Source organism: Mustela lutreola, chromosome 5 (genome assembly GCF_030435805.1).
Source record: "Mustela lutreola isolate mMusLut2 chromosome 5, mMusLut2.pri, whole genome shotgun sequence".
NCBI lineage: Eukaryota > Metazoa > Chordata > Mammalia > Carnivora > Mustelidae > Mustela > Mustela lutreola.
Window position 1 is genome coordinate 169,624,940 of NC_081294.1, and position 16,120 is coordinate 169,641,059.

Below are 16,120 nucleotides of genomic sequence, written 5' to 3' on the forward strand. Positions count from 1 at the left end.
CCCTCATCCTCTATAGCCTAAGTAACAAGGTAGTGACTGGGCCTCTGAGAAGAGTGATTCAGATAATGCCAGTTTTATGAAATTAATAGCAAGGTTCTATGTAGTCCTGCAGTCTCAGAAGTAGGTCAGTTTCTCCTTACATATTCATTTAGAATAATATTGAAGGATTCAAGATGGGGGTGAAAACAATGTAGAGGATTAATTAATAGTGATTTGACAAAGTAATTATATATTCTCCATCACACATTCTCTTTTCCTTTTGGTGATTTTTTAACAAATATAAACTGAATTATACTTCCTCTAACTTGGAGGCAATACGGTTTAATTAGTATGTAGAAATGATAGTGGAAAAGCTGCTCAACTTGATGATGCCATTCATAATATTTCGTACTTAATATATTTTCCAAAATGGCTAAAATAGTTCAAAAGAACAAAAACACAACTAGTTGTAATTGATAGACAAATATATGATTTGTTTTATTTATATTATAAGTTACTATTAATTCATGCATATTTGTTCTTCCATTGTCCAATTTTCAGAAGTGGTGATAGAGTATAGGCAGTGATATCTGCAGAATTAGAATTCATTTGACCACTGGAGATTTAAAAAAAAGATATAGATATAGATAAAATATATCTATATATATATGGATATATATATATGGAGAGAGATATATGGTTTATGAGAGAGGCTCGAGGAGATTAAAAAAAAAAAAAATATATATATATATATATATATATGGATTATGAGAGAGGCTCCAGGACAATCTTCCTTAATTTTAAGGAATTACTCTTATGAAATATGAAAACAACCTTAAAACTAGTGACAGAATTGCAAGAAATATGGGTCTATCATTAATGACTTTGAATATAAATGGACTATGGGTTTCAATCAAAAACATAGAATAACAGACTGAATTAATAAAAAAATAAGCATCCACATGCTGCCTATAAGAGATTCATTACAGATCTAAATACACATATAGATTTAACATGAGAGGATAGAGAATTATTTTTATGCAAAATAACATTAAAATAAAGCTGGAATAGCAATACTTATATCAGACATATAGATTTTAAAACAAAGACAAAGCAAGAGAAAAATAATTATGCTATATAATAATAAAAGGGACAGTCCAACCACAAGACACAACAACTGTAAGTTATTATTTTTATGTTATTTATATTTATACACCCAGCATTAGAGCATCCAATAAAGAAAATTGTTAATAACAAATATAAAGGAACTAATTGATAGTAATACAATAATAGTAGAGGACTTTAACACCCTACTTATTTTGATGGAAAGATCAATAAGGAAGAGTGATTTTGAATGTCTTACTGTGTCTGATAGATTTAACAAATATATTCAGAATATTTCATCCTAAAACAATAGGATACACATTCTTTTCATGTGCACACAGATCATTCTCCAGAATAGATCACATATTAGACCACAAAACAAACCTCACTAAATTTGAAAAAGATCAATGTAATGCCATCAATTTTTTGGACCACCTCACTATGAAACTAGAAATCAACTACAAGGAAAAAAAAACATGAAAGCCACAAATATATGGAGGCTAAGTAACATGCTACTAAGCAATGAATGCAATGATCATGAATTAAAATAAATCTAAATGTACATGGAGAAAAATGGAAAGGAATACACAACAGTCCTAAATATTTGAGGTGCAGCAAAAGTTGTTCTATGAAGGAAATTCAGAAGAAGACAGAACTCTTAAGAATCAAGAAAGATCTCACATAAACAGCCTAACATTACACCACAAGGAACTGGAAAAAGAAAAATAAAAACCTAATACAACAAGAAGGAAGAAATGATAATGATTAGAGCAGAAATAAATGATATAAAAACTAAAAATAAATACATAACAGAAAAATGCAAGCAGGAGCTGTTTGAAAATATAAACAAAATTGATAAATCTCTATCCAGATTCATCATAGACAGAGATAGAAGGACAAGGAGAGATAGGACTCATATCATTGAAATCACAACAAAAGAAGAAAAAATAACAAGTGACTACACAGCAATATAAAATGCAAGAGAATATTATGAAAAACAATATGCCAACAAACTAGAGAGTGTAAAAGAAATGGATTAATTCCTAGAAACATAAAACCTACCAAACTGAGGCAGGAAGAATGAGAAAATTTGAATAGACCAATTATCAGCAAGAAAGTTATATCAGTAATCAAAAATTCCCAACAAACAAAATTCTAAGATTAGACGGCTTCACAAGGGAATTCTACCAAATATTTAAAATAATAGTTAATACCTATTCTTCTCAAAGTATACATAAAAAAATAGAAGAAAAAAAATTTACTAATTCATTCTGTGAGAGCAGCATCGCCTTGATACTAAAGCCTGATATAGACATTTATCAAAGAGAACTATAGGTCAATAGGTTTGAATAAAATGGCTTCAAAAATCCTCAACAAATTACTAGCAAACAGAATCCAACAATACATTAAAAAAATCATTCAACATGATCCTGTGAGATTTATTCCCTGAAGACAATAATGTTTCAATATTCACTAATCAATTACCATGATGGATTACACCAATTAGAGAATGGGAAGATACAATAATTTCAACATGTGCAGAAAATCCATTTAACAAAGCGCAACATCCATTCATGGCAAAACTATCCATTCACAGTATCATATATTGATATATGAGGAGCATACTTAAACATAATAAAGGCCATACATGAAAAACCCGAAATAAACCTCATAATCAATGGAGAAAAAATAAGAGCTCTCATCTTAAGGTCAGGAAAAAGACAAGGATACCCACACTATATTCAGCAGAGTACTGAAATACTAGACACTGTAAACAGACAACAAAAAGAAATAAAATGCATTCAAATTGATAAAGAAGTAAAATGTTCCCTCTTTGCAGATGACAAGATACCATATATAGAGAACCCTAAGGACTCCAGCAGAAATCTATTAAAACTTAATCTATGAGTTTGATAATGTCACAGGGATACAAAAATCAAGGTGCCAAAATCTGTTGTATTTTGATACATTAATAATGAAGCCACAGAAAGAGAAATTAAGAAAAGAATTAAATAATTCCATTTAAAATTGGACCACAAATATTAAGATACCTAAGAATAAACCTAACCAAACAGCTGATTTTACCTGTACTCTGAAAATTATCAAACATTAACAAAGTAAGGATGACACAAAATTGCAAAGATATTTTATATTCATGGATTGGAGGAACAAATAATGTGAAAATGTACATATTACAAAAAAATCTACAAATTTAATACAATCCCTATTAAAATGCCAACAGCAGGGGCATCTGTGTGTCTCAGTCATTTAAGAGTCTATCTTTGGCTCTGGTCATGATCTCAGGGACCTGGGATCTAGCAGGCGTTTGGGCGCCCAACTCAGCATAGAGTTTCCTTCTCCCTCTCCTTTTGTTCTTTCCTGCTACTTGTGCTCTCTCTCTCTCAAATAAATAAACAAAATCTTTAAAGAAAATACCAATACTGTTTTGCACAGCAATATAATAAACTATCATAAATTGTATAGAATTATTAAAGACCCTAATTACCCAAAGCAATTTTGAAAAGGGAAATCTAAATATGAGGTAACACAATTTTGGACATCAAGTTATATTACTACGCTTTATGGATCAAGACAGTATGGTACTGGCACAAAAATAGACACATAGGTCAATGGAACAGAATAGAAAAAAAAAGAAATTCATAATTATATGATCGTCTAATCTTGGACAAAAAAGGAAGTGTATACAATGGGAAGTAGATCATCTCTCCAACAAATGGTATTGAGAAAACTGTCCAGCTATATGCAAAAGAATAAAACTGGAATAGTGTTTTACATCATACACAAACATAAACTCAAGTGGGTTAAAGACATTAATGTAAAGTCTAAAACCATAAAAATCCTACAATGGGGACACCAGGATGGCACAGTCAGTTAAGTATCTAAGTCTTGGTTAGACATTTCTGCAAAAAGACATACAGATGGCCAACAGACACATGAAAAGAACTCCACATCACTTGGCATCATGGAAATACAAATCAAAACCACAATGAGATATCAACTCACACCAGTCAGAATGGCTACAATTAACAAGTCAGGAAATGACAGATGCTGGCGAGGATGCGGAAAAAGGGGAACCCTCCTACACTGTTGATGGCAATGCAAGATGGTGCAACTACTCTGGAAAACAGAATGGTGGCTCCTCAAGAAGTTGAAAATAGAGATACCTTATGACCCAGCAATTGCACTACTGGGTATTTACCCTAAAGATGCAAATGTAGTTATCTGAAGGGGCACGTGTACCCAAATGTTTATAGCTGCAATGCCCACAATAGCCAAACTATGGAAAGAACCTAGATGTCCAACAACAGATGAATGGATAAAGAAGTGGTGAATATATATATATATATATATATATATATATATATATATCAGCCATCAAAAGAAATGAAATCTTGCCATTTGTGATGACATGGTTGGGACTAGAGGGTATTATGCTTAGCGAAATAAGTCAGTTGGAGAAAGACAACTGTCATATGATCTCCCTGATCTGAGGAAGTGGTGTGTTGGGGGGATAAGGAACGAAAAAATGAAACAAGATGGGATCGGCAGGAAGACAAACCATAAGAAACACTTAACTCACAAACAAACTGCAGATTGCCAGGGGGAGGGGGTTGGGAGAGGGTGGTAGGGTTATGGTCATTGGGAAGGGTATATGCTATGGTAAGTGTTGTGAAGTAAGTAAAACTGTCAATCCACAGACATGTACCCTGGGGGTAATAATACATTATATGTTAATAAAAATTTTTTAAAAATATAATGAATAAGTTTACCAGAAATGAAATCTTGCCATTTGTGATGACATGGTTGGAACTAGAGGGTATTATGCTTAGCAAAATAAGTTAATTGGAGAAAGACAACTGTCATATGATCTCCCTGATCTGAGGAAGTGGTGTGTTTGGAGGATAAGGAATGATAAAAATAAAACAAGATGGGATCGGGAGGGAAACAAACCATAAGAAACTCTTAACTCACAAACAAACTGCAGATAGACAGGGGGAAGGGTTTGGGAGAGGGTGGTAGGATTATGGACATTGGGGAAGGTATATGCTATGGTGAGTGTTGTGAAGTTAATAAACCTGCCGATTCACAGATCTCTACCCTAGGAGCAATGATACATTATATGATAATAAAAAAAATAATGAATTAGTTTACCAGAAGTTAAAGAAGAAATTTAGAAAAATACATGGTATTGAATGAAAATGAAAACATGAGTGCTCACTTTGGCAGCACATATACTAAAATTGGAACCATACACAGATTAGCATGGCCACTGTGCAAGGATGACATGCAAATTGGTGAAGCGTTCCATATTTTTAAATGACAAGGAGGAGGAATGCCCAACAGAAGAAAAATACAGAAGATGAGCCTTCTGCAATAGAGCTAACAGATATCAACATAGACAATATGTCGGAAAGAGAATTCAGGCGAGCAATGATCCAGGCAATAAATAGATTGGAGAAAGCCATGGATGACCAAACAGAATTGATCAGGGCCAAACTGAAAGCGACCAGGGAAGATGTTCACAATGTTAGGGCTGAGCTGAAAGCTACAAGGGCTGAGGTTCACAATGATCTCAATGAGTTCCAATCTAATCTAAATTCTCTCCAAGCTAGGGTAACTGAGAAAGAAGATAGAATTAGTGATGAGGACAACAAACAAATAGAGAGAAAGGATCAGGAGGAAGCCTGGAACAAACAGGTTAAAAGCCACGAAAACAGAATCAGGGAAATAAATGATGCCATGAAACGTTACAACGTCTGAATTATTGGAATCCCTGAACAGGAGGAGAAAGAAAGAAGTCTAGAAGACACAGTGGAACAAGTTCTTCATGAAAATTTTCCCAATCTCGTGAATGGAACCAGCATTCATATACTAGAGGCTGAAAGGTCTCCACCCAAGATTACAGATTCCAGAAAAACATCAAGGCACCTGATAGTCAAATTGAGGAATCATAATTATGGATATAATCTCCTGAAAGCTGTTAGAACAAAGAGGTTCATTACTTACAGGGGAGAGCCCATCAGAATCAAGTCATACCTTTCCACAGAGACTTGGCAAGCCAGAAAGGGCTGGCAAGATATATTCAGAGCACTAAATGCAAAGAACATGCAGCCAAGAATACTTTATCAAGCAAGACTGACATTCAAAATGGATGGAGAGATAAAGAGTTTCCAAGACCTGGAATAAATCCAAGGGTTAAAAGACTATGCAACCAACAAGCCGACACTGCAGGAAATATTAAGGGGGGATTTAAATCCTTGGATTTAATATTAAGAGGAAAAATCTTAAGAATAGCATTGAGCAGAAATATAGAGACAATCTACAGAAAGAAAGACTTCAAAGGTACCACGATGTCAATAACAATGTATCTATCAATAATAACTCTCAGTGTGAATGGCCTAAATGTGCCCATAAAATGGCACAGGGTTGCAGTTTGGATAAATGGACAGGACCCATCCATATTTTGTCTACAAGAAACCCATTTTGAACCTAAAGATACACCCAGACTGAAAGTGAAGGGATGGAGAAGCATCTTTCATGCCAATGGGCCTCAAAAGAAGGCTGAGGTAGCAATTCTCATATCAGGCAAATTAGATTTTAAACTAAAGACTATAGTCAGATATACAAAAGGACACTACATCATTCTTAAAGGGACTATCCACCAAGATGACCTAACAATTGTAAATATCTATGACACCGATATGGGAGCAGCCAAGTACTTAAGAAAACTCTTAATCAAGATAAAGAGTCATATTAATATGAATACACTAATCACTGGAGATCTTTTTTTTTTTTTATACTTTTTTTATTTTTTATAAACATATATTTTTATCCCCAGGGGTACAGGTCTGTGAATCACCAGGTTTACACACTTCACAGCACTCACCAAATCACATGCCCTCCCCAATGTCCATAATCCCAACCCCTTCTCCCAAAACCCCTCCCCTCGGCAACCCTCAGTTTGTTTTGTGAGATTAAGAGTCACTTATGGTTTGTCTCCCTCCCAATCCCATCTTGTTTCATTTATTCTTCTTCTACCCACTTAAGCCTCCATGTTGCATCACCACTTCCTCATATCAGGGAGATCATATGATAGTTGTCTTTCTCTGCTTGACTTATTTCGCTAAGCATGATACGCTCTAGTTCCATCCATGTTGTCGCAAATGGCAAGATTTCATTTCTTTTGATGGCTGCATAGTATTCCATTGTGTATATATACCACATCTTCTTGATCCATTCATCTGTTGATGGACATCTAGGTTCTTTCCATAGTTTGGCTATTGTGGACATTGCTGCTATAAACATTCGGGTGCATGTGCTCCTTTGGATCACTACATTTGTATCTTTAGGGTAAATACCCAATAGTGCAATTGCTGGGTCATAGGGCAGTTCTATTTTCAACATTTTGAGGAACCTCCATGCTGTTTTCCAGAGTGGCTGCACCAGCTTGCATTCCCACCAACAGTGTAGGAGGGTTCCCCTTTCTCCGCATCCTCGCCAGCATCTGTCATTTCCTGACTTGTTGATTTTAGCCATTCTGACTGGTGTGAGGTGATATCTCATTGTGGTTTTGATTTGTATTTCCCTGATGCCGAGTGATATGGAGCACTTTTTCATGTGTCTGTTGGCCATCTGGATGTCTTCTTTGCAGAAATGTCTGTTCATGTCCTCTGCCCATTTCTTGATTGGATTATTTGTTCTTTGGGTGTTGAGTTTGCTAAGTTCTTTATAGATTCTGGACACTAGTCCTTTATCTGATATGTCGTTTGCAAATATCTTCTCCCATTCTGTCAGTTGTCTTTTGATTTTGTTAACTGTTTCCTTTGCTGTGCAAAAGCTTTTGATCTTGATGAAATCCCAGTAGTTCATTTTTTCCCTTGCTTCCCTTGCCTTTTGCGTTGTTCCTAGGAAGATGTTGCTGCGGCAGAGGTCGAAGAGGTTGCTGCCCGTGTTCTCCTCAAGGATTTTGATGGATTCCTTTCGTACATTGAGGTCCTTCATCCATTTTGAGTCTATTTTTGTGTGTGGTGTAAGGAAATGGTCCAATTTCATTTTTCTGCATGTGGCTGTCCAATTTTCCCAGCACCATTTATTGAAAAGGCTGTCTTTTTTCCATTGGACATTCTTTCCTGCTTTGTCGAAGATTAGTTGACCATAGATTTGAGGGTCTATTTCTGGGCTCTCTATTCTGTTCCATTGATCTATGTGTCTGTTTTTGTGCCAGTACCATGCTGTCTTGATGATGACAGCTTTGTAATAGAGCCTGAAATCCGGAATTGTGATGCCACCAACGTTGGCTTTCTTTTTCAATATCCCTTTGGCTATTCGAGGTCTTTTCTGGTTCCATATAAATTTTAGCATTATTTGTTCCATTTATTTGAAAAAGATGGATGGTACTTTGATAGGAATTGCATTAAATGTGTAAATTGCTTTAGGTAGCATAGACATTTTCACAATATTTATTCTTCCAATCCAGGAGCATGGAACATTTTTCCATTTCTTTGTGTCTTCCTCAAAGTCTTTCATGAGTACTTTATAGTTTTCTGAGTATAGATTCTGTGTCTCTTTGGTTAGGTTTATTCCTAGGTATCATATGGTTTTGGATGCAATTGTAAATGGGATTGACTCCTTAATATCTCTTTCTTCTGTTTTGCTGTTGGTGTAGAGAAATGCAACTGATTTCTGTGCATTGATTTTATATCCTGACACTTTACTGAATTCCTGTATAAGTTCTAGCAGTTTTGGAGTGGAGTCTTTTGGGTTTTCCACATATAGTATCATATCATCTGCGAAGAGTGATAATTTGACTTCTTCTTTGCCGATTTGGATGCCTTTAATTTCCTTTTGTTGTCTGATTGCTGAGGCTAGGACCTCTAGTACGATGTTGAATAGCAGTGGTGATAATGGACATCCCTGCCGTGTTCCTGACCTTAGCGGAAAAGCTTTCAGTTTTTCTCCATTGAGAATGATATTTGCGGTGGGTTTTTCATAGATGGCTTTGATGATATTGAGGTATGCGCCCTCTATCCCTACACTTTGAAGAGTTTTGATCAGGAAGGGATGTTGTACTTTGTCAAATGCTTTTTCAGCATCTATTGAGAGTATCATATGGTTCTTGTTCTTTCTTTTATTGATGTGTTGTATCACATTGACTGATTTGCGGATGTTGAACCAACCTTGCAGCCCTGGAATAAATCCCACTTGGTCGTGGTGAATAATCCTTTTAATGTACTGTTGAATCCTATTGGCTAGTATTTTGTTGAGTATTTTCGCATCTGTGTTCATCAAGGATATCGGTCTATAGCTCTCTTTTTTGGTGGGATCCTTGTCTGGTTTTGGGATCAAGGTGATGCTGGCCTCATAAAATGAGTTTGGAAGTTTTCCTTCCATTTCTATTTTTTGGAACAGTTTCAGGAGAATAGGAATTAGTTCTTCTTTAAATGTTTGGTAGAATTCCCCCGGGAAGCCGTCTGGCCCTGGGCTTTTGTTTGTTTGGAGATTTTTAATGACTGTTTCAATCTCCTTACTGGTTATGGGTCTGTTCAGGCTTTCTATTTCTTCCTGGCTCAGTTGTGGTAGTTTATATGTTTCTCGGAATGCATCCATTTCTTCCAGATTGTCAAATTTATTGCCGTAGAGTTGCTCATAGTATGTTCTTATAATAGTTTGTATTTCTTTGGTGTTAGTTGTGATCTCTCCTCTTTCATTCATGATTTTATTTATTTGGGTCCTTTCTCTTTTCTTTTTGATAAGTCGGGCCAGGGGTTTATCAATTTTATTAATTCTTTCAAAGAACCAGCTCCTAGTTTCGTTGATTTGTTCTATTGTTTTTTTGGTTTCTATTTCATTGATTTCTGCTCTGATCTTTATGATTTCTCTTCTCCTGCTGGGCTTAGGGTTTCTTTCTTGTTCTTTCTCCAGCTCCTTTAGGTGTAGGGTTAGGTTGTGTACCTGAGACCTTTCTTGTTTCTTGAGAAAGGCTTGTACAGCTATATATTTTCCTCTCAGGACTGCCTTTGTTGTGTCCCACAGATTTTGAACCGTTGTATTTTCATTATCATTTGTTTCCATGATTTTTTTCAATTCTTCTTTAATTTCCCGGTTGACCCATTCATTCTTTAGAAGGATACTGTTTAGTCTCCATGTATTTGGGTTCTTTCCAAACTTCCTTTTGTGGTTGAGTTCTAGCTTTAGAGCATTGTGGTCTGAAAATATGCAGGGAATGATCCCAATCTTTTGATACCGGTTGAGTCCTGATTTAGGACCGAGGATGTGATCTATTCTGGAGAATGTTCCATGTGCACTAGAGAAGAATGTGTATTCTGTTGCTTTGGGATGAAATGTTCTGAATATATCTGTGATGTCCATCTGGTCCAGTGTGTCGTTTAAGGCCTTTATTTCCTTGCTGATCTTTTGCTTGGATGATCTGTCTATTTCAGTGAGGGGAGTGTTAAAGTCCCCTACTATTATTGTATTATTGTTGATGTGTTTCTTTGATTTTGTTATTAATTGGTTTATATAGTTGGCTGCTCCCACGTTGGGGGCATAGATATTTAAAATTGTTAAATCTTCTTGTTGGACAGACCCTTTGAGTATGATATAGTGTCCTTCCTCATCTCTTATTATAGTCTTTTGCTTAATTCTAACTGATCTGATAAAAGGATTGCCACTCCTGCTTTCTTCTGATGTCCATTAGCATGGTAAATTCTTTTCCACCCCCTCACTTTAAATCTGGAGGTGTCTTCGGGCTTAAAATGAGTTTCTTGGAGGCAACATATAGATGGATTTTGTTTTTTTATCCATTCTGATACCCTGTGTCTTTTGACAGGGGCATTTAGCCATTAACATTCAGGGTAACTATTGAGAGATATGAATTTAGTGCCATTGTATTGCCTGTAAGGTGACTGTTACTGTATATGGTCTCTGTTCCTTTCTGATCTACCACTTGTAGGCTCTCTCTTTGCTTAGAGGACCCCTTTCAAGATTTCCTGTAGAGCTGGTTTGGTGTTTGCAAATTCTTTCAGTTTTTGTTTGTCCTGGAAGCTTTTAATCTCTCCTTCTATTTTCAATGATAGCCTAGCTGGATATAGTATTCTTGGCTGCATGTTTTTCTCGTTTAGTGCTCTGAAAATATCATGCCAGCTCTTTCTGGCCTGCCAGGTCTCTGTGGATAAGTCAGCTGCCAATCTAATATTTTTACCATTGTATGTTACAGACTTCTTTTCCCGGGCTGCTTTCAGGATTTTCTCTTTGTCACTGAGACTTGTAAATTTTACTATTAGGTGACGGGGTGTGGGCCTATTCTTATTGATTTTGAGGGCCGTTCTCTGAACCTCCTGAATTTTGATGCTCATTCCCTTTGCCATATTGGGGAAATTCTCCCCAATAATTCTCTCCAGTATACCTTCTGCTCCCCTCTCTCTTTCTTCTTCTTCTGGAATCCCAATTATTCTTGTTATTTTTTATTTTCTATTTTATACTGTTTCCACTTTCCTATTTTATTTTATTTTTAAAATTTTTCTTTAATTTTTTCAGCATAACAGTATTCATTAGTTTTGTACAACACACAGTGCTCCATGCAATCCGTGCCCTCTATAATACCCACCACCTGGTTCCACCAACCTCGCACCCTCCCCCGTTCAAAACCCTCAGATTGTTTTTCAGAGTCCATAGTCTCTCATGGTTCACCTCTCCTACCAATTTCCCTCAACTCCCCATCTCCTCTCCATTTCCAATTGTCCTCCATGATATTTGTTATGCTCCATAAATAAGTGAAACCATATGATACTTGACTCTCTCTGCTTGACTTATTTCACTCAGCATAATTTCTTCCTGATCCGTCCATGTTGCTACAAAAGTTGGGTATTCGTCCTTTCTGATGGAGGCATAATACTCGATAGTGTATATGGACCACATCTTCCTAATCCATTTGTCTGTTGAAGGGCATCTTTGTTCTTTCCTCAGTTTGGCGAACGTGGCCATTGCTGCTATAAACATTGGGGTACAGATGGCCCTTCTTTTAACTACATCCGTATCTTTGGGTTAAACACCCAGGAGTGCAATGCCATGGTCATAAGGAAGCTCTATTTTTAATTTCTTGAGGAATATCCACACTGTTCTCCAAAGTGGCTGCACCAACTTGCATTCCCACCAACAGTGGAAGAGGGTTCCCCTTTCTCCACATCCCCTACAACACATGTTGTTTCCTGTCTTGCTAATTTTGGCTAATCTAACTGGTGTAAACTGATATCTCAATGTGGTTTTAATTTGAATCTCCCTGATGGATAGTGATGATGAACATTTTTTCATGTGTCTGATAGCCATTTGTATATCTGCATTGGAGAAGTGTGTGTTCATATCTTCTTCCCATTTTTTTGCTATGATTGTCTGTTTTGTGTGTGTTGAGTTTGAGGAGTTCATTATAGATCCTGGATATCATCCTTTTGTCTGTACTGTCATTTGAAAATATCTTCTCCCATTCCGTGGGTTGCCTCTTTGTTTTGCTTTTTTTTTGTTTTTTGTTTGTTTGTTTCTTTTTTTTTTTTTTTTTTTGACTATTTCCTTTGCTGTGAAGAAGATTTTGATCTTGATGAAGTCCCAAAAGTTCATCTTCGCTTTTGTTTCCTTTGCCTTTGGAGACATATCTTGAAAGAAGTTGCCGTGGCTGATATCGAAGAGATTACTGCGTATACTCTCTGCTAGAATTCTGATGGATTCCTGTCTCATGTTGAGGTATTTTATACATTTTGGGTTTATCTTTGTGTATGGTGTATGAGAATGGTTGAGTTTCATTCTTCTGCATATAGCTTCCCAGTTTTCCCAGCACCATTTATTGAAGAGAATTTATTCCACTGTATATTTTTCCTGTTTTGTCAAAGACTATTTGACCATAGAATTGAGGGTCCATATCTGGGCTATCGTCTGTTCCACTGGTCTATGTGTCTGTTTCTATGCCAGTACCATGCTGTCTTGGTAGGATCTTGGCTTTGTACTAAAGCTTGAAATCAGGTAATGTGATGCCTCCAGTTTTATTTTTGTTTTTCAACATTTCCTTAGTGAGCTGTGGTCTTTTCTGATTCCATGCAAATTTTAGGATTATTTGATCCAGCCTTTTTAAAAATACCGGTGGAATTTTGATTGGAATGACATTAAAAGTATAGATTGCTCTAGGCAATATAGACATTTTAACAATGTGTATTATTTTGATCTAATAACATGGAATGTTCTTCCATATTTTTGTCTTCTTCAATTTTTTTCATGAGTGTTCTGTAGTTCCTCAAGTACAATTCCTTTACCTCTTTGGTTAGTCTTGTTCCCAGGTATCTTACGGCACTTGGTGGTAGAGTAAATGGAATCGATTCTCTAATTTCCCTTTCTGTATTTTCATTGTTAGTGTATAAGAAAGCCACTGATTTCTGCATGTTGACTTCGTATCCTGCCACGTTGCTGAATTGTTGTATGAGTTCTAGTAGTTTGGGGGTGGAGTCTTTCGGGTTTTCCGTGTAAAGAATCATGTCATCTGTGAAGAGAGAGAGTTTGACTTCTTCATTACCAATTTGGATACCTTTTATTTCTCTTTGTAGTCTGATTGCTGTTGCTAGGACTTCTAATAGTATGTTGAATAAGAGCGGTGAGTGTGGGCATCCTTGTCGTTGTTCCTGATCTTAAAGGGAAGGCTGTGAGCATTTTCCCATTGAGGATGATATTTGCTGTGGGTCTTTCATAGATTTGATGAAGTTCAGGAATGTTCCCTCTATCCATATACTTTGAAACGTTTCAATCAGGAATGGATGCTGAATTTTGTCAAATGCTTTCAATTGAGAGGACAAAGTGGTTCTTCTCTCTTTTCTTATTGATTTTTTCTATCACATTGATTGATTTGCGAATGTTGAACCATCCTTGTAGCCCAGGGATGAATCCCACCTGGTCATGGTGGATAATCTTTTTAATGTGCTGTTGGATCCTGTTTGCTAGGAACTTGTTGAGAATCTTAGCATCCATATTCATCAGTGATATTGGTCTGAAATTCTCCTTTCTGGTAGAGTCTTTGCCTGGTTTGGAGATCAGGATAATGTTGGCTTCATAGAAAGTCTGGAAGTTTTCCTTCTGCTTCAATTTTTTGAAACAGCTTCAGGAGAAGAGGTGTGATTTCTTCTTTGAAGTTTGGTAGAATTCCCCAGGGAATCTATCAGGTCCTGGGCTCTTGTTTTTTGGGAGGTTTTTGATCACTGCTTCAATCTCGTTACTAGATATCGGTCTATTCAGGTTGTCAATTTTTCCTGTTTTAATTTTGAGAGTTTATAGTTTTCCAGGGTGCATCCATTTCATCTAGGGTGCTTAGTTTTTTGGCATATAACTGTTGATAATAACTTCTGATGATTGTTTCTACTTCCACGGTGTTAGTTGTGATCTCTCCCATTTAATTCATAATTTTATAAATTTGAGCTTTCTCTCTTTTCTTTTGTATTATTGTGGCCAATGGTTTATCTATCTTATTGATTCTTTCAAAAAACCAGCTTCCAATTTCATTGATACATTCTACTGTACCTCTGGCTTCTACCTCATTGATCTCTGCTCTAATCTTGATGATTTCCCTACTTAGGTGTGGAGTTGTTTCGATTGGTTGTTGATTCTCCAGTTCTTTAAGGTGTAGAGACAGCTGGTTTATTCTGGATTTTTTTTTTTTTTTTTTGAGGGATGCTTGGATGGCTGTGGTTTTTCCCATTAGAACCGCCTTTATTGTAGCCCATAGGTTTTCCACAGAAGTGTCTTCATTCTCATTGGTTTCCAGGAATTGTTTCAGTTCTTCTTTGTTCTTCTGGTTGATCCAAGCATTCTTAAGCAAGGTGGTCTTTAGCTTCCAGGTGTTTGAGTTCCTTCCAAACTTTTCCTTTTTATTGAGCTCCAGTTTCAAAGCATTATGATCTGAGTATATGCAGGGAATAACCTCAGTCTTTTGGTATCAGCTGAGTCCTGATTTGTGACTCAGTACATGTTCTATTCTGGAGAAGGTTCCATGTGCACTTGAAAAGAATGAGTATTCTCTTGTGGAGTGTTCTGTATATATTTATGAGGTCCATCTGGTCCAATGTGTCATTCAATGCTCTTGTTTTTTTTTTTTTTAATTTTTTCAATTTATTTATTTTCAGAAAAAGATTATTAATTATTTTTTCACCACACCCAGTGCTCCATGCAATCCGTGCCCTCTATAATACCCACCACCTGGTACCCCAACCTCCCACACCCCCACCATTTCAAACCACTCAGGTTGCTTTTCAGAGTCCATAGTCTCTCATGATTCACCTCCCCTTCCAATTTACCCAACTCCCTTCTGCTCTCTAACACCCCTTGTCCTCCATGATATTTGTTATGCTCCACAAATAAATGAAACCATATAATAATTGACTCTCTCTGCTTGACTTATTTCAATCAGCATCATCTCTTCCAGTCCTGTCCATGTTGCTACAAAAGTTGGGTATTCATCCTTTCTGATGGAGGCATAATACTCCATAGTGTATATGGAGCACATCTTCCTTATCCATTCCTCCATTGAAGGGCATCTTGGTTCTTTCCATAGTTTGGCAACCATGGCCATTGCTGCTATAAACATTGGGGTACAGATGGCCCTTCTTTTCATGACATCTGTATCTTTGGGGTAAATACCCAGGAGTGCAATTGCAGGCTCATAGAAGTTCTATTTTTAATTTCTTGAGGAATTCTGGAGAAGGTTCTGTGTGCACTTGAGAAGAATGAGTATTCTGTTATTTTAGGGTGGAATGTTCTGCATATATCTGTGAGGTGCATCTGGTCCAATGTGTCACTCAATGCTCTTGTTTCTTTATTGATTTTCTGCTTTGATGATCTATTTCTGAGAGAGGCATGTTAAGATCTCCTACTATTAATGTATTCATATCAATATAACTCTTTATCTTGATTTATAGTTTTCTTATATAATTGGCTGCTCCCATATTGGGGGCATAGATATTTACAATTGTTAGATCATCTTGGTGTATAG

The 16,120-nt window shown here is 36.4% G+C and overlaps 1 non-coding gene across 1 annotated transcript; it reads left to right on the forward strand.

Annotated features, from left to right (window-relative positions):
* The first annotated feature begins 5,315 nt into the window (after positions 1-5,315).
* LOC131832823 (U6 spliceosomal RNA) lies at positions 5,316-5,419 on the forward strand. The gene has a single exon (XR_009354185.1). It is a non-coding gene; the product is annotated as a U6 spliceosomal RNA (small nuclear RNA).
* The last annotated feature ends 10,701 nt before the right edge of the window (positions 5,420-16,120 follow it).